At 41.3% G+C, this 19749-nt stretch overlaps 1 protein-coding gene across 3 annotated transcripts in view; it reads right to left on the minus strand.

Annotated features, from left to right (window-relative positions):
* Positions 1-19749, minus strand: part of LIFR (LIF receptor subunit alpha) — an 88393-nt gene that overhangs the window by 62574 nt on the left and 6070 nt on the right. The window contains exon 2 of one of the 3 annotated variants that reach the window (XM_037902699.2): positions 12526-12603. The exons of the other annotated variants lie outside the window; for them this stretch is intronic. The gene's annotated coding sequence lies outside the window, so the exon portion shown is untranslated. The remainder of the gene's footprint in view (positions 1-12525; positions 12604-19749) is intronic. 3 annotated transcript variants of the gene reach the window in all.

Raw genomic sequence — 19749 nt, forward strand, 5'->3', positions numbered from 1 at the left:
CCCCGATATCTGCTAGGAGAGCAATAAAGCAGTGCAGGAAGTTTTTGGAAAGTGAAGGGGACAATTTCCTGGTGCAAGTGCTGGAGGAACCAACTAAGATCAGAGCTCTTCTTGACCTGCTGCTCACAAACAGGGAAGAATTAGTAGGGGAAGCAAAAGTGGATGGGAAGCTGGGAAGCCGTGACCATGAGATGGTCAAGTTCAGGATCCTGACACAAGGAAGAAAGGAGAGCAGCAGATTAAGGACTCTGGACTTAGAAAAGCAGACTTTGACTCCCTCAGGGAACTGATGGGCAGGATCCCCTGGGAGAATAATATGAGGGGGAAAGGAGACCAGGAGAGCTGGCCGTATTTTAAAGAATCCTTATTGAGGTTGCAGGAACAAACCATTCCAATGTGTAGAAAGAATAGTAAATATGGCAGGCCACCAGCTTGACTTCACAGTGAAATCTTTGCTGATCTTAAACACAAAAAAGAAGCTTACAAGAAGTGGAAGACTGGACAAATGACCAGGGAGGAGTATAAAAATATTGCTCAGGTATGTAGGAGTGAAATCAGGAAGGACAAATCACACTTGGAGTTGCAGCTAGCAAGGGATGTTAAGAGTAACAAGAAGGGTTTCTTCAGGTATGTTAGCAACAAGAAGAAAGTCACGGAAAGTGTGGGCCCCTTACTGAATGGGGGAGGCAACCCATTTACGGAGGATTTGGAAAAAGCTAATGTACTCAATGCTTTTTTTGCCTCTGTCTTCACGAACAAAGTCAGCTCCCAGAGTACTCCACTGGGCAGCACAGTATGGGGAGGAAGTGACCAGCCCTCTGTGGAGAAAGAAGTGGTTCAGGACTATTTAGAACAGCTGGATGAGCACAAGTCCATGGGGCCGGATGCACTGCAACCGAGAGTGCTAAAGGAGTTGGCAGATGTGATTGCAGAGCGATTGGCCATTATCTCTGAAAAATGATGGCGGTCCGGGGAGGTCCTGGATGACTGGAAAAAGGCTAATGTAGCGTCCATCTTTAAAAAGGGGAAGGAGGAGGATCCGGGGAACTACAGGCCAGTCAGCCTCACCTCAGTCCCTGCAAAAATCATGGAGCAGGTCCTCAAGGAATCAATTATGAAGCACTTAGAGGAAAGGAAAGTGATCAGGAACAGTCAGCATGGATTCACCAAGGGCAAATCATGCCTGACTAACCTAATTGCCTTCTATGATGAGATAACTGGCTCTGTGGATGAGGGGAAAGCAGTGGATGTGTTATTCCTAGACTTTAGCAAATCTTTTGACACTGTCTCCCACAGTATTCTTGCCAGCAAGTTAAAGAAGTATGGGCTGGATGAATGGACTATAAGATGGATAGAAAGCTGGCTAGATCGCCGGGCTCACTGGGTAGTGATTAATGGCTCCATGTCTAGTCAGCAGCCGGTATCAAGCAGGGTCGGTCCTGGGGCCAGTTTTGTTCAATATCTTCATTAATGATCTGGAAGACGGCGTGGATTGCACCCTCAGCAAGTTTGCAGATAACACTAAACTGGGAGGAGAGGTAGATACGCTGGAGGGTAGGGATAGGATACAGAGGGACCTAGACAACTTAGAGGATTGGGCCAAAAGAAATCTGAGGAGGTTCAACAAGGACAAGCCAGAAGGAGAGGCTGAGGGAACTGGGATTATTTAGTCTGCAGAAGAGAAGAATGAGGGGGGATTTGACAGCTGCTTTCAACTACCTGAAGGGGGTTCCAAAGAGGATGGATCTAGACTGTTCTCAGTGGTACCAGATGCTAGAACAAGGAGTAATGGTCTCAAGTTGCAGTGGGGGAGGTTTAGGTTGGATATTAGGAAAAACTTTGTCACTAGGAGGGTGGTGAAGCACTGGAATGGATTACCTAGGAAGGTGGTGGAATCTCCTCCTTAGCGATTTTTAAGGTCAGGTTTGACAAAGCCCTGGCTGGGAAGATTTAGTTGGGGATTGGTCCTGCTTTGAGCAGGGGGTTGGACTAGATGACTTCCTGAGGTCCCTTCCAACCCTGATATTCTATGATTCTAAGAGTGATTTACCCTGCCCCGGTGGCTACTCACCATTTTGGGGGTCTTGTGGCTCATGTGTGCTTGCCTGGGGTCAGCCAGTTAGTGATAGGTGAGAAAATACTGGCTGTGTTTTAAAGCATTGAATCAGTGTTCTCTGTGTTGCAAACAATACTGCTTCTGTAAAATGTTGTGTTGAAACTTCACAGAGATGACCTTGGGAGCCCAGCCTCCCTCTGTTATTGGCAGCTGAACGGCTGCACAGAATTAGAAAGCGGCCAAGAAGAACTAAGGAGGATTTTCTGCATGATGTTATGATGCGCTCCGCCGCCGAGAAACAGGAATTGAAGGCGTGGCGGGACAGCGAGAAGAGGGACCGAAAGGTGAACACAGCATGCCAGAATGAAGCCATGGAGAAGCTCTTAAAGGTAATGGAGTGCCAAGCAGACACGCTCCAGGCAATACTAGCTCTTCAAACCTACCAGCTCCGTGCCCGCCCTCCCCTGCAGCTGCTGTCGCAGAGCTCTTTCCCATATGCCCCCCAGACACCGCCAACACACTCTTATCAACCTCCTGGTTCCAGTCTATACATATACCGCAGCATTCCACTCCTCCCCCTCACAATCCAGCACTGCGGACTCCCACTACCCACTGCACTCAACACCCATCCCTCTGCAGTTTGGCCCTGCTGAAGCACAGCACCCGCTGCACTGTACTCCAAAGGAGAAGGATGGGTATGATCCCTGGACATACACAAATCTTTAGCCACCCTGGGACCCCTCCTCCTCCTGGGACCTTCCCTTCCCCTATCCCCCTCACCACTGATGGGGTTTTTTTTGGTTTGACTCTCTCCTCTGGTTGTTGGTTTTTAATAAAAGAATTGTGTTGGTTTGAAAGCAATCTTTATTCTATTATTTGAAAGCAAAAAGAGCCCTGCAAAGCAACACACAATTATGTTAAACCCACATATTGCATCATCTGCACCAATCACCTCCTAGCATTACAATCACTGCACTCCCGAGCATAGCAACAAATATTAGTGGCTTTCAGCTTCAAATTGCTGCCTCAACGCATCCCTGATTCTTACGGCCCCACGCTGCGCCCCTCTCATAGCCCTGGTCTCTGGCTGTTCAAACTCAGCCTCCAGGCCCTGAGCCTCTGCGATCCAACCCTGAGTGAAGCTTTCACCCTTCCCTTCACAGATATTATGGCACGTTCAGCACGCTGCTATAAGCATAGGAATATTGTCATCGGCCAGGTCCAGCTTCCCATAGAGGCTGTACCAGCGGGCTTTTAAACAGCCAAAGCACACTCAACAGTCATTCTACACTTGCTCAGCCTGTTGTTGAACTGCTCCTTGCTGCTGTCAACGTGCCCTGTGTATGGCTTCATAAGCCACGGCATTAAGTGGTAGGCGGGGTCTCCCAGGATCACAATGGGCATTTCAACTGCCCCTACTGTGATCTTCTGGCCTGGGAAGAAAGTCCCTGCTTGCAGCTTCCTGAACAGGCCAGTGTTCCGAAAGATGCGTGCGTCATGCACCTTTCCGGACCAGCCTGTGTTAATTTCTGTGAAACGCCCATGGTGATCCACAAGCGCCTGGAGAACCATTGAGAAATACCCTTGTGACTAATGTACATGGTGGCTAGGTGGTTTGGTGCCAGAATTGGAATATGTGTGCCATCTATCACCCCTCCGCAGTTAGGGAAGCCCATTTGTGCAAAGCCATCCACAATGTGACGCACGTTGCCCAGAGTCACGGTCTTTCAGAGCAGGATGTGATTAATGGCCTTGCAGAATTCCATCAACACGAGTCCAATGGTAGACTTTCCCACTTTGAACTGGTTAGTGACCAATCGGTAGCAGTCTGGAGTAGCCAGCTTCCACAGTGCAATCGCCACGTGCTTCTCCAACAGCAGGGCAGCTCTCATTCTCATGTCCTTGCGCCAAAGGGCTCAGGCGAGCTCATCACACAGTCCCATGAATATGGCTTTCCTCATCCGAAAGTTCTGTAGCCACTGCTCATCATCCCAGACGTGCATCATGATGTGATCCTACCACTCGGTGCTTGTTTCTCGAGCCCAAAAGCAGCGTTCCACTGTGATCAGCACCTCTGTGAATGCCACAAGCAATCTTGTGACGTAGCTACTACGCGTGGCGAGATCAGTGTCGCACTCCTCTTGCCTTTGTAGTCTAAGGAATAACTCCACTGCCACTTGCGACGTGTTGGTCAGAACGAGCAGCGTACTGGTCAGCAGTTCATGTTCCATTCCTGCAGCCCGAAGAGGCAGGGTGTGCAATACAGAAACCGTTGAAAGATGGTGCCAAATGAGGACAGAAGCACAGGGACTGCTGGGATGTGAAGCAATGCATCACAGGGCACTGGGTCTGGACCCAGGATGCCCCGCGATTCCCTCCGCCTTCCCACAACTCTTAGCGCCAGAAGAGGAAGAGGTGCTCTGTGGGATAGCTGCTCTGTGGGATAGCTGCCCAGAATGCACGGCTCCGAATAGCGTTGCAAATGCTGCAAGCGTGAACACGCTATTGCGCAGGCAGCTGACAGTGTGAATACACAACAGCGGTTTCCCTTCAGCGCTCTCTGAGCGGCGCTGTAACTCCTGGCGCTGTAACTCTGCCAGTGTAGACATGCCCTTAGAAGAAATCTGAAAGGTTCAACAGTACTGTAAGAGTCAGACCCAGAGAAAAAGGAGGACACAAGACAAGTGAAATCAAAAGCTGTACTTAGCAGGCCAGATGAAAGGGTAAGAAGGGAGAAAGAGGCACCCAAGAAATTAAAGATTTATTTTTATTCACCGTATCTAAACCTAAGGTGAACCTACCTAAGAGCTTTTGCAGAATTTCAGGCCAGATATAATAACATAAACATTATGCAAAATGTAACTGGATAACCACTCTATTCTTAATAAATTTTGTATTGCGTTAAAACAGACCCATGACTTGGGTGTTAACCTGAGACTCCTTTCTCATAACGTGTTCCAACGTCGCTATCTACAGTGGGACCATTAGCGTAAACTGACTACTAGCATTTTAACCTCTGAAGGTAAGATTTTACAGAGCACAAAGAGGACTTTCAATGGGAGCTGAATCTTACTCTTGAATCAAAAATCTCAGCCTGCGCTGTCTAGACTTTTTCCATGCAAGTGGCTAAAATACAAGCACATCCATCATTGCTACATTTGCAAGAGCTGCACCAAGAGAAAAAAAATCTAGTATAGACTGTTTGGGAATTTCATGCAGACTGTCCCAGAGAGGCGACCAGTCTTCATGCTATCACATGAGACCAGGATCCTTCGACAAAAGAGCACAGATTCCTCTCCCATAGGGCATATCATTCCCAGAACTGCAGATGGGCAACACCTACTCATCTAGATGAAAACTGAGTTAAAAGGGCCTGAAAGTACTTTATCAATTAAATCAGAAGTATTGTTTTCATGCCTTAAAGCTCAATATACCACATGATGGAAGCTACTATGATAGTTGAAAAAGAAGTCACTAGCATTAGTTCATGATATTTTAACCTGTTTGAGCAAAACATTTTGACACCTACTGTAAAAGGCAAGTCAACAATATCATGTTAAGGTGAAGGACTCTACTATTTTATCTTTGTGAATCTGAAAAAGTTATGCAAGCTTCTTGCTACCCTTGAATTCAGTGAGCTCAAATTCACACTTCCCTGAATTCTTGAATTGTGCAGCTATTAATTGAACAAGTACACTGACCAAGGACACAAGTCCAGGATTACTTCAGGGTATTTGAATACCCACTGCATATTTTCAGCACTTTGTTTCTATGCTATAAAGAAGTATAACCCACGCACAGAACACTGCAAACTTCTTTGGTAGATTTGTTTGAAAATATAATTAAAGTATACTAGACATAGATTTTCCCACTGTCAATCTGCATAATAAATCATTACATATATCAAACACTCACAGACATGCCAACATATGGTCTGAAATCTGAGAAATAAATTTTTGCTAATATAAGAACTCAATACAACTGTCATAAGAGCAAAGTTTTCAGAACAGAAAATTATTCACAGCAATACTGTCCACTGTGCTTTACTAAATGTATGCCTCAAAGCCCAATGTCAATGCATATACTCAATAGTGTGTGTACAGGGTTATAGGAGAGGGAAGAGAAATAAATCTTGCATTTCTATTTTGGTAGATTCTAATACAGCCCCTATCACCACATTATCCAAGTGCCTAGTTTAGTAGATGCCATGTAGAGCCTGCCACGCAGAACCTGCCACTGGATGATCAAGGTATTAAAGGAGCACACAAAGACGACAAGGCTATTGCAGAGAAGCAAACTGAATTCTTGACGTTAGTTTTCACTGCAAAGGATGAGAGGGACATTCCTACACCTAAGCCATCCTGGCAATTACAAGCCAGTAAGCTTAACTTCAGTACCAGGCAAACTGGTTGAAACTATAGTAAAAAAGATAATTAGCAGACAGACAGATGAACACAATATATTGGAGAAGACTCTACACTGATTTTGTAAAGGGTGATCATGCTTCACCAATCTATCAAAATTCTTTGAAGGTGTCAACAGAGTAATCCAAGTGCACTTTGTCAACTGGACTTTCAGAAAGCCTTTGACAAGGTCCACACCTAAAGCTCTTGAGCAAAGTGAACAGTCATGGGATAAGAGGGAAGGTCCTCCCATGGATCAGGAACTGGTTAAAAGATAGTAAACAAAGGGCTGGAATAAATGGCCAGTTTTCACAATGGAAAGAGGTAAATACAGTGTCCCACCCAGGGATCTGCACTGGGACCTGTGCTGTTCAACATAATCATAAATGATCTGAAAGAAGGGGTGAATAGTGAGGTGGCAAAATTTAAAAATGATACTAAATTACTCAAGATAGGTAAATCCAAAGCTAACTGCAAAGAGTTACAAAGGGATCTCACTAAACTAGGTGATTGGACAATAAAATGGCAGATGAAATTCAATGTTGATAAGTGCAAAGTAACACACACGGTAAAAAAATAATCCCAGCTATCCATACAAAATGATGGGATCTAAATTAGTTGTTACTGTTCAGGAAAGATCTTGGAATCATTGTGGATAGTTCTCTGAAAATATCTGCTCTGTATGCAGCAGCAGACAAAAAAAGCCAAAAGAATGTTAGGAACCATTCGGAAAGAACATAAGAATGGCCCTACTGGGTCAGACCAAAGGTCCATCTAGCCCAGTATCCTGTTTTCCGACAGTGGCCAGTGCCAGGTACCCCAGAAGGAATGAACAGAACAGGTAATCATCAAGTGATGCATCCCCTGTCACTCATTACCAGCCTCTGGCAAACAGAGGCTAGGGACACCATTCCTGCCCATCCTGGCAATAGCCATTGATGGACCTATCCTCCACGAATTTTTCTAGTTCTTTTTTGAAACCTGTAATGGTCTTGGCCTTCACAACATCCTCTGGCAAGGAGTTCCACAGGTTGACTGTGTGTTGTGTGAAGAAATACTTCCTTTTATTTGTTTTAAACCTGCTGCCTATTAATTTCATTTCGTGACCCCACAAAGAATTCTAGTAGATTGGTGAGGCATGATTTCCTTTTACTAAAACGATGCTGACTCTTCCTCAGCAAATTATGTTCAGCTAGATGTCTGACAATATTGTTCTTTCTTATAGTTTCAACCAGTTTGCCTGGTACTGAAGTCAGTCTTACAGGCCTGTAATTGCCGGGATCACCTCTGGAGCCCTTTTTAAAAATTGGCGTCACATTAGCTATCCTCCAGTCATCTGGTACAGAAGCTGATTTAAATGATAGGTTACAGAATACAGTTAGTAGTTCTGCAATTTCACGTTTGAATTCCTTCAGAACTCTTGGGTGAATACCATCTGGTCCTGGTTACTTGTTGCTGTTTAATTTATTAATTTGTTCCAAAACCTCCTCTAATGATATCTCAGTTTGGGACAGTTCCTCAGATCTGTCACCTAAAAAGAATGGCTCAGGTTTGGGAATCTCCCTCACATCCTCAGCCATGAAGACCGATGCAAAGAATTCATTTAGTTTCTCCGTAATGGCCTTATCGTCCTTGAGTGCTCCTTTAACACTTCGATCGTCCAGTGGCCACACGGGTTGTTTAGCGGGCTTCCTGCTTCGGATGTACTTAAAAAAAAAATCTGCTATTACTTTTTGAGTCTTTGGCTAACTATCCCTCAAATTCTTTTTTGGCCTTCCTAATTGTATTTTTACATGTCATTTGCTAGTGTTTATGCTCCTTTCTATTTTCCTCACTAGAATTTAAACTTCCACTTTTTAAAGGATGCCTTTTTGCCTTTAACTGCTTCTTTTACTTAGTTGTTTAGCCAAGGTGGCTCTTTTTTGGTTCTCTTACTATGTTTTTTAATTTGCAGTATACATTTAAGTTGAGCCTCTATTATGGTGTCTTTAAAAAGTTTCCTGTCAGCTTGCAGAGATTTCACTTTTGGCACCGTACGCTTTAACTTCTGTTTAACTAACCTTCTCATTTTTGTTCCCCTTTCTGAAATTAAATGCTACAGTGTTGGGCTGCTGTGGTGTTTTTCCTGCCACAGGGGTATTAAATTTAATTATATTATGGTCACTATTACCAAGCAGTCCAGCTATATCACCTCTTGGACCAGATCCTGTGCTCCACTTAGGACTAAATCAAGAATTGCCTCTCCTCTGGTGGGTTCCAGGACCAGCTCCTCCAAGAAGCAGTCATTTAAGGTGTCAAGAAACTTTATCTCTGCATCCCGTCCTGAGGTGACATGTACCCAGTCAATATGGGGATAACTGAAATCCCCTATTATTATTATTGAGTTTTTTATTTTAATAGCCTCTCTAATCAGCCTGAGCATTTCACAATCACTATCACCATCACTGTTCCCTCTAAGCTGCGTGCGTGCGCACGTACACAGATCCTAAACCCAGCGCACACAGCGAAACACCGCATGCACAAAATTTTGCACAGAAGCACAACAATTTGCATAGAAGAAATTTTTAGCGCACACAGCCTGTCAAACATTTGCACAGGAGAAATTTTTGGCGCACATGGCCTGTCAAAAATTAGAGGGAACACTAATCACCATCCTGGTCAGGTGGTCGGTAATATATCCCTACTGCTATATTCTTATTATTAGAGCACAGAATTTCTAGCCATAGAGACTCTATGGTACAGTTTGATTCATTTATGATTTTTACTTCATTTGATTGTATGCTTTCTTTCACATATAATGCCACTCCCCCACCAGCACGACCTTCCAATATATTTTGTACTCTTTTATATTTTGTATATTTTGAAAGAGAAAGACAATAAAGATAGAACATATAATAATGCCTCTATATAAATCAACAGTATGCCCACACCTTGACTACTATGTGCAGTTGTGGTCACCTCATTCCACAAACAGTACATTAGAATTGGAAAAGACACAGAGAAGGGCAACAAAGTGATTGGGGTATGAGCTTCCATATGAGGAGAGAATGAAAACTGGGGACGTTAATCTTAGAAAAGAGATGACTAATGGGGGATATGATCAAGGTCTATAAAATCACGTGGAGGAAATGAATAGGGAATTTACCCCTTCACATAACACAAGAAGCAGAGTCACCCAATGAAATTAATTGACAGAAGGTTTAAAAACAAGCATAAGGAAATACTTCATCACAGAACTCTGAGTCAATCTGTGGAACTCGTTGCCATGGGATATTGGGAAGGCAAAAAGTATAAGCGGGTTAAAAAACCATATATAAGGTTATAGAGAATAGGTCCATCAATGGCTATTAGACAAGATGGTAAGGGAAGTAACCCTATGCTCTGAGTGTCCCTAAACGTCCAACTGCCAGAATCTGGGAGTGGATGACAGTGGATAGATCACTCAATAATTGCCCTGTTCTGTTCATTCCCTCTGAAGCAAGTGGCACCAGCCACTGCCAGAATATAGGCTACTGGGGTAGAGGGACCATTGGTCTGACCAAGTGTGGCCACTTAAATTAGCCTAGATCAAAAAAGGCTGGTTGAATATAAAAATCTTATTTAATAAAATACTCTCAATTTTTCTTGTAGTGTTTATAAGCAAAAATATCAAACTATTTTGTACTTCATGGCTTTTGCTCTTCTTGCCAAAACAAAACAGCTTATTTAGTTTTATGATGGGATAACAGCAGCATGTTGCAGGTCCACTGACAGTTACTGTTGCAATTCCAGCTACTTATCTAATACAAAGGACAATGATCTGAAATTGGAATCATACACTAAAGAACCTACAACTTTTAATACTGTGAAGTTTTTCCAATAAAGCATGTAACTTAACTGCTAGAAAGGAGAACACTTGAATACCAAAAAGCAGCACATTTGCTAAAATAAGCCTTCCGAAACGCAAAGTGAAAAACTGATCAGTGATGCTTCCATAATTAAACATCAGATTATCAAAGAATTTGATTTTTTATGGTGACATAGACAGAAGTGCCCCACATGGAGATGCACAATCTTTATATTATAGTAATAAAATAATAAATTATCAAGATATAACTTTTCTATACATATTTTCCTTCATTAACTCATCTTTCAATCTGGAGCTTGAGCCTCCCCCAGTGTCCCCAACTACCAGCAGTCATCTGGAATCGTCACACTTCTCTGGTTCCCACAGAATGACTATTTCCAAATCTCTGAACAAGACTAACATTGGCTACTGAGTAATGAAGCAGTAAACAAAGAAATTAAGCATATCAACTATGTCTCATGACTCCCAGACTAATCTCCAATGGAAAAAGGTGCGTCTGTGACGATAATTCTACAGTTCAGTACAGACTGGGGGAGGAGTTATCAGAGAACAGAAACTAGCAGGTAAGAAGTCTTTCTCCCTCATAAATCAGCTGCTAGCCCAGTACTGAGGAAATAGTGTATTAAGTTGTGAGAGCTACTAATAAATGACAGGAACGAAGCCCCAAGCTAAACAGACATAGCAAACTTGGAATTACTCCTTTAGAAAAAACAAAAACAAAAAACAAACCCACAACCTTGGATTTCACACAAAAACCTCACTTAAGAGAATCCTCCTCCTAAAGGAAGCATTAGAAGAGAAAAGCAAATCCAATTTGCAACTTGTAGTGGACATGTGAAGTAAAGTCCAGCTTGCGCCTCTACAGACTGCTTCTTCCACCAATAATACTGAGGCTCGAGTGGGCCAGCAGAAGGCTGCTGTACCTACAGTGAGCCAGGTCTAGAGCAAAGCACCCTTTTCGGTGTAAGGATCTCAGATTAAATGCCATATAGCGACACTAGTCTTATAGTGCTCCCATCTCAAACTTCTTGGATGAGCTGAGGGCCTATGAATACCCCCTTGTTTTTCTAAGTTTTTTTCTTTTGACAATTCAAAAAAAGTTTAATTTTAGAACAATAAAGACACCCATACCTAGATTCCAAAAACCACGTCTAGTATTAAAAATTACCAAATCAAATACAGATCTCAGTATGCTCACTACTTCTTCCAAGCACCAGCTTTATGACATAACCATGGCCTGCAATATAGTTTGTTTCTCTTTCCTCCTGCCGGCAATAAAAAATTTTCATATTAGAAAGTCAGGTGTTGGTCACCTTTGAAGACCCTATGGCCAACTAGAGAACTGGCAGGTTTATGAGAGACTCCAGAAATTAAACTTGATAAGAGAGGGGATGTGATTAATATTCACAGTGATTTAAGCAATGGTGTTTGTTTAACTTAAATGAGGACTCAGGAAGTTTCCAGTACACAACTGTGTCACCTGTGAAGTGACCCCACAAAACACAAGACAAGAGCTGACATTCTGAATATTTAAATTTAAAGAACAAAACAGAATCTAATTTAAACTTTTCTGGACTTCTTTATTCATTGTATGGCAGCCAAAATAACCCATCAATAAATTACTTGAAATGAAAAAATGTGTTTGACAATTATAAAACAAAACCCACTTTTTTTGCCTCTGATATTGTAATCAATAGGGCTACTCATAGTAGTAAAGTTAAGCAATTGCCTAGTGTTTGCAATACTAGGGTCTTAGCTCTGATGAAGGCTAAGCTCACATTTCTGGAATCATGGTATGTATTTCTATATTTAACTTGCTCACAGGCAAAACTAGCAGAATTAATATTTATTCTTTGTATTGCAGTGGGGGCCTCATTGTGCAGGGTGCTGTACAAAGGGATAGTAAGAAAGAACATGCTCCAAATCACTTAAAACATTCTATTTTTAAATTATACATGATAAATTCCTGTTTTTTTCTTTCACTCTGTTCTTTTAAATTAACAGCAGAGTGGATAAAAATTGATTTTTTAAATAAATCAATTTTTGTATTTAATTTAAATATAGTTTTCTTTTAAAAATAAACTACTTGAAATTAAATTTGAAATTAGGACAATCTTTAAAGCCTAAATTTAGTATAATCTATTAAAAGAATCTGAATTAAAAAGTAATATTCAAACAGTACATGTTTTCTACTGCCGTTTTTAAGTCAGACCACTAACCTGGAGGAAGTCACTGGCTGGGCATCTGGAATCAGAATTTGTTGAAGTGCAAGAACAGCTTTTGACCGCAGAAGCCTCCTATGCAGATGCAGAGAGAATATTTTCTTCATTTCCATTTATTCAACTACTTCAGTTCAGTGATTAGTTTATTCAAAGTTGAGAAATTGATTAGCAGTTGAATAAGAAGCAGGAAAACTTGCTGTCCACTTCCCATTCTAAAGATGGGAAGTAGTACAGAGAGGAAGAGAGCTACTAGTTCTAAAAACATAAAGGACACGGTGATTATAAATAATACTTACTTTATTTAATAAACCAATTTTAAATGAAAAACATGTTTTGATAAAACACGAGAAAAAATACACATCTAACACATCAGGCAGTGTTATTTAACTAAATTTTAAAATGCTGGTTTTGCGCATTTTAATTGAATTCCAATTTTCATTAAATAATCATTTATATCAAGGTTTCCTGCTTGCCAATTTAAATCATGATTCAGATCAGTGATTTAAGTCAGTCCACCCAGAATAGTAAATCTCATTCCTTGACCAACCCTGCCCCTCCCTCCCCCCCCCCCCCCCCCCCCCCCAGAGTGAGTGTCAGTCACTTCGCAATGCTGTGGGAGAAAAAAGTCCACAGTGGTTGATGACAATCGTGTAGTGTGAGTTATCCATGTCTAGTTACATAGTCCATAATCACGCGAACAGAATGGTTGTCTAGTTAGATTAATTTACAGACGTTAAAAGAAACTGACACACTGTAGGCAGGTGTCAAGAGCTTAAATACTACATGTCATGTAAGGTTTTAAGACACAGGAAATACTAATACAACAGTAATTCATCAGAAAGTATGGATCTGTAGTTTCAGGACTATCTTGTTCCCTTGATTACTAAGAAATCAATTTAATTCTCATGAACTACTGTCATTCCTTAAAAATGTCTTAGACATTCCAAGCTAAATGGATATTGCATAACCACTACCCGCTATTCTGTGTATTATTTATTTAATATAAAACCCCTAGGTCTATTTATACAATATTCATACACAATTATTTGATTCTTTTAAGATACACTGAACTCAATCCAGACATCACACATTTATTTTAAACAAAGTATTTATTATAAGTAAGGCTATGATTTAGTCATGGTACTTTTAGTAAAAGTCATGGGCAGGTCACGGGCAATAAACAAAAAGTCACGGCCCATGACCTGTCCATGACTTTTACTATATAAATCCCCCTGACTTAGGTGCTCTGGGGTGGGGGACATCCTGCGGACGCTGCTGCTGCTCGGGGACGGGGGGAGTGGAGGGCGTTCTGGCTGCTGCTCTGCTCGGGAGGGGAGAGGCCACCAGGGGTCCCACTGCTGCTGCTTCTCCCGGACCATTGCTCTGGGGCAGTGCCTGGCACCAGCTGCCTGGGGCCAGCCAGTCAGTCGCACCAGCCACTGCAGAAGTCCCGGAGGTCCCGGAATCCATGACTTCCGTGACCGCCATGAAAGACTTGCAGCCTTAATTATAAGCCATCTCTATAGAGATTTTTTTTCTTCATTGTGTATTTCACAGAATTCAGCCAGAGATATAGTGACACTCCAGTCACAAGGCCAAGGTTTCTCTTATCTCACTTTTCTAAGTTCGGACATACGTAACACAATTAGTTTGAATGTCATGGTGTAACACTTTAACAAGTCACAATTGACTTTGTGTATGAAATGTTCTCATTCAGCAAAAATGTTCTCGATAGCTCACCAGAAAGCAAGAGTCATAAAACCTACTTAACATTTAAAACCCAATAACCCTGAAAGCCTTTGGAGAGTGTTATTTCAGTTCTATAACCTTACATATTGAAGATCTTCCCCTAGGATCCCTGCAGTCATTACACATGCAAAATTTATTTCAATTATTACATGAATACATAAGACTGCTGATATGTATGTTATATTGCCACCACATGCTGTACATCGGTGGTTCTCAAATTAGGGCCGCCGCTTGTTCAGGGAAAGCCCCTGGTGGGCCGGGCCAGTTTGTTTACCTGCCGCGTCTGCAGGTTCAGCCGATTGTGGCTCCCACTGGCTGCGGTTCGCTGCTCCAGGCCAATGGGGGCTGTGGGAAAGGCGGCCAGCACATCCCTCGGCCCACACTGCTTCCCGCAGCCCCCATTGGCCTGGATCGGCGAACCGCGGGCAGTGGGAACCGCGATTGGCCGAACATGCAGACGCGGCAGGTAAACAAACTGGCCCGGCCCACCAGGGGCATTCCCTGAACAAGCAGCGGCCCTAGTTTGAGAACCACTGCTGTACATCATACTATCAGCAAACCAGGTTCTCAAACTTTCTCACTAGATTCACTGTACGATAGATGTTTAGAGAACAATGGGGACATAAACATAAATTATTTTACTTACAAACATTTGCTCTTTGAACTTGAGGGATGTGGATTTCCCAACCCTCAACTTTTCCCCTAGTACCTGACACAGGACATTAAATATACTTTGTTTTCAAGTAACTCAGATTTATTTTTTAAATTTAGCAACCAACAAGAAAAAACCACGACTGTACCTTTGGGGCTTCCAAAATAGTAAGAATGTATTTAAAAAAAAAAAAAATCACGAGAAGGATTTCCATATCCAGTATTTTGTACGGCAAACTCAACTTCAAAGGAAATTAATTAGCATTGCCAGTAATTGGATCTAGTTTACAGCTAGCAAGAAACCACTATAAATGGTTTTCAAACAAAATAATGAAAGCTTATGCTCAAATAAATTTGTTAGTCTCTAAGGTGCCACAAGTACTCCTTTTCTTTTTGCGAATACAGACTAACACGGCTGCTACTCTGAAACCAAAGATTATATGTGCCAGTTATTGAAAGGATGAAAGTGTCTAAAGAGCCTTTGCATGCTGTTCTGCAGTTATGCTACAGCTGATCTTATATATTGTAAGTAACCCCCACCCCGCCACACACACACACACACACAGAGTCATGCCCCCTGGTCCCAAACTTGCAAATATAAGCATGTGAGTAACTTTGCTCAGATTAAGAAATACATGCTTACAAGTTTTTGCATTGTAGACCAGGGCTGATTTTCCATACTCCTATGATGGAAGGCTCACACCTAAATTCTATCAAGGCAAGATTGGGAGCTAAAGCATTAAGAGCAAAATTTAAAACCTGTAAAAGTGTGTGGGGTTGTTTATATGTGGCAGTTGTTGTCGAAATGTTGGTCTCATTAGAGAGACAAGGTGAATGAGGTAATATCTCTTATCAGATCAACTTCTGTTGGTAAGAGACACCAGCTTACAAACAAAACACTACAAACACACACACGTGTATAAGTATGCATAAAAGGGGAAGGTGACATTTTGTTTCATAAAACCACTGAGAAGCTGATCCTGCAAACACTTTACAGAATACCATGATTACATCCCATTATTTTCAAGAGACCGCTTGCAGCAGTAAGTTTTACACTGTAAGTATTTGCATGATAAATCCCTAATATAGCAAGAAATATTGAATAACCTCAATAAACATTAAACCAAAGGGTAAGCAACAAAACCCCCAAACCTTATTTTTTGTATAAACTCAGCAGTAAAGTTTTCTATGTGGGTACTTCCACAGTGTGTACTAACAATGAAAGAGAACAACAAAAAGAAAAGAAATTGTTTCCACAGAATTCAGAGAACAAAGCAGCACACATTAACATTAATATAGTAGAGTGCTTAAATGTATACTTTCAACATAAAAATCACTTCTAGTATTTTTTTCTTTATAACATTTACAAGAAGCATTTGTTTACTGTAACTGGGGGGGGGGGGGGGGGGCGGAGGGAAGAAGTCAGTTTACCTGACAGCACTTTGCATTATTGGGACCTAAATGATTATATGCAAATACTTAGTTGTGTGCATACGTATTTTGCAAGGTTAGGGCCTAAATCAGTTTCCCCTGCTTGAATGGGTACTTCATACTATTGGAAAAAATGGAAAAATAGGAAAATGCATTTCTAAAACCATAAGGGAACTACGGCAGATGTAGTACTTCAAAAAAAACCCATTTTTTAAAAGTACAAAGTTATTTTAAAGTTGACTTTGTCCCTTTATTGACTCCATTACAACAACTTATAGTAAAATACAAAACTTACTCCATCCTTTTTTTCCCCAGCTTCCACTATTTGTTTGAAGTCATCAACTAAATAAGAATTAAAACCTTAAAATAGAATTTCTACTTTGCAAGTTTCCTAAATATCAAAGATGAACTACACAGAAAAGAAATACAGTAATACTATTAATGTGCATATAATATCAGTAATTAAATCTAGTCATGTTTTCAATCAGCAGTTTTCTAATATAGGCCATTTACACTCAATATCCTTACCAGTCTGAAAACCCTTACAACCCTTCCCCCAACTGCTGGTTTTATAAAACAAACAAGCATGGCCCAAAGCTGTGTCAATCTTATTATATAAGGCCTTTTGGTCTTAGAAGTGTTATAGTCCTTATAGTAACAACATGGTACTGTGAGGCAACATAACTCAAGAGAATAAAAGGAAAATTTACCAATAGGATCATAGAAGTTAGTGACAGAAATTGTTTAAATAATCAGTCCATTCTCTTGCAGAATCAAGCATACTCTCCTAAAAGTGGGCATGACGAACTACAAGAGCAGCCCAAGGTCTGGATACCATGCCTTACTACAAGAGGCTACAAGAAGCTCCATCTATTTAGTTCATCCATTAGAAGCTTAATGTGACTTGATGATAATTTACAAGTACTCACATGGAGAGAAGATTTCTGATAGTAGAGAGCTCTTTACCCTAGTAGACAGAGGGCATAATGATCCAATGGCTGGAAGCTGAAGCTAGACAAATCTGGCTTAAAAATAAGTGCAATTTTGTAAACAGGAAAGGTGATTAACTCTTGGACCAGCTGATCTATTGATGTGGCAGATTCCTCATCACTTAAAGACTATAAATCAAGACTGGATGTCTTTCTAAAAAATATGCTCACCCAGAAATGATAGGCTTGATGGAGAAATTACGGGTGAAGTTCTGTAGGCTGTGTCATGCTCAACGTCAGATTAGATGATCCAATAGGTCCCTTCTTGCCTTAAAAAAACCCCAATCTATTAACCTAGGAATAAAAAGGCCTACGGAAGGCAGCGTGGAAGGAGCCAATCCAGCAAATCTTTGAACAAAGGTTTGTAGCACAGGGTGCCAAATTTGTTATAAAGCTGATGTCGAAAAGAAATGATCCTCTGATTTGAACTGTGAGACAGCATTTGGTCAAACAGATCTTCTTATGAACATATCATTTCATTTCACTGGAAAAAACAACAGACAACTATCTGTAATATGGATGATGTGAGAACATTGTTCTATATTGGGATCTCATGCAATATTAATAACTCATATGCTTCAAGCAGATAAATGTATATGCCTAAGGCTTTATGTGCCAACGATTGTCTATAGCTCTATTTTTTTTTCTGTGGTGGGGGGGGGAAAGGGAGGACAAGTAGACACCTGATGACAGACAAAACGTGCTGCCTTCAAAACCTGCAAATAAATCCTGACAGAAGTTTTCTTGCTGACACTTGTGCCCGTCTGACATTAAGATTGTGATTTTTTTTTTAAAGTTCCATAGCAAACACACACACCATGTATTAAAGTCTCTCAAGGACTAAAACATTAAGAGCTTCTCTCCTTTGTCCTAGCTCTTGAGTGGTTCTAAAACCTCAAAGATTAAATGTCTGTCTTTTTTACCACAAGCTCTGAAGCTGCTCCAAAACCTGAAATAATATGAAAAGATCAGTTTGAGTGATTTCCTCTGAAAAAAGGATGCTTGTAATTCCCATCCACCTTTGAGCAGCAGAGTCCGAAGAAGCCCAGATAATACTGGGCAACATAATTTTCTTCTAAATTTCATTAGACATCAGAAGTACTTCTCCTCTGCTGTATTAACAGCAATTATTACTCAAGAGTTATTTTATAAGTCCATATTCAGACATTTTAAAGCCACAGGGTAAAATCAGATTATCTATTCTAACTTCCTGAATATCATAAATCAGAATTTCACCCAGTTACTACCCTTGTAGTGTGCCCAGTTACCCGAGCTTTAGCTAACATCACCAGATAATTTGTGAAGTGTTGACAAAAATGAGTTATATAGATTAAAGGCATACTGAAGTTCCTCAAACAAACGTTTACAATCCAGAAATTAACACAAACATTTATCATTTATGCAGTACCATAAGAACACACTCCAGGTTCCTAAGGCCAATCTGCACTAATGTAGATATAGATCCCTCCTAGCATAGATGCAGGTTGGAATAGTTTATACTACTTCCCTAAATGAAACAAGCTATACTGGCAAAAGCACCTTTCTTGCCAGTGCCACTGCTTCTCCAGTAGGGCATTTGCCAGTAGAGAAATGTCATTTAAAAAAACAAAAACTACACATACATACACTCCACTAACCAATATTACTGTACTAGCCCAAGTTTCTACTGTACACCTGCCCTAATACTGAACACACAATGTAGCCGAAACCCTCATTTAGTTATCTAAAGAGGGGCGCCTTCAGACTCCCCATGGCTGGTAATGCAGCTCTGCATTGTTTGGTGCTGAAAGTATTAGCACCTGTTGTAAGGGAAACAGAATCCTGAATCCAAAGTGTGTCAGTTCTCTCAAGATGCAAAATGCACAGAATTTCACCAAGTGAGGCATGTGCAGTCCCAGTCCCAATCACTCCCAGCACCAAAATCACAGAACTTCTTTGGTGAACCACTTCCTTAGTTTTCATTGAATGTAGTGGAGACTCTCTTTCAAGGCAAATTTCACAATGTAGCGAGAGGGAGGAGTAGGGCATAGCTACAGTGTTCTCCCTGCTCCCATGAGATGCATTTTATAAATGGAGCCTAATTTATGCCCCCCATCCCTCCTTGGAGAGAACCACATCCAAATCACAAGCAGAACCCAGCCTTTGGAGGAAGGGAGAGCTGTCTCTGCTGCACCATTCCCTCTTGACCTCACCTGGATAATAGTTCTGCAATGTGACTACAAGAAGAGGGTTGGGGGACAGGGACTCTTCAGGAATCTTACATCCCCAAACCCATAGAGATTCGCTGACCTAAGTTCCTACTCACAGGAGACATTTTTAAATTAGACCCAGCCCCCCCTTCCCATGCAGTAGAATCCTCCCTACTAAGGAGGATTCCAGAGGTAGTGGCTGATATGGGAGA

This window comes from Chelonia mydas, chromosome 5, assembly GCF_015237465.2.
Source record: "Chelonia mydas isolate rCheMyd1 chromosome 5, rCheMyd1.pri.v2, whole genome shotgun sequence".
NCBI classification, from domain to species: domain Eukaryota; kingdom Metazoa; phylum Chordata; order Testudines; family Cheloniidae; genus Chelonia; species Chelonia mydas.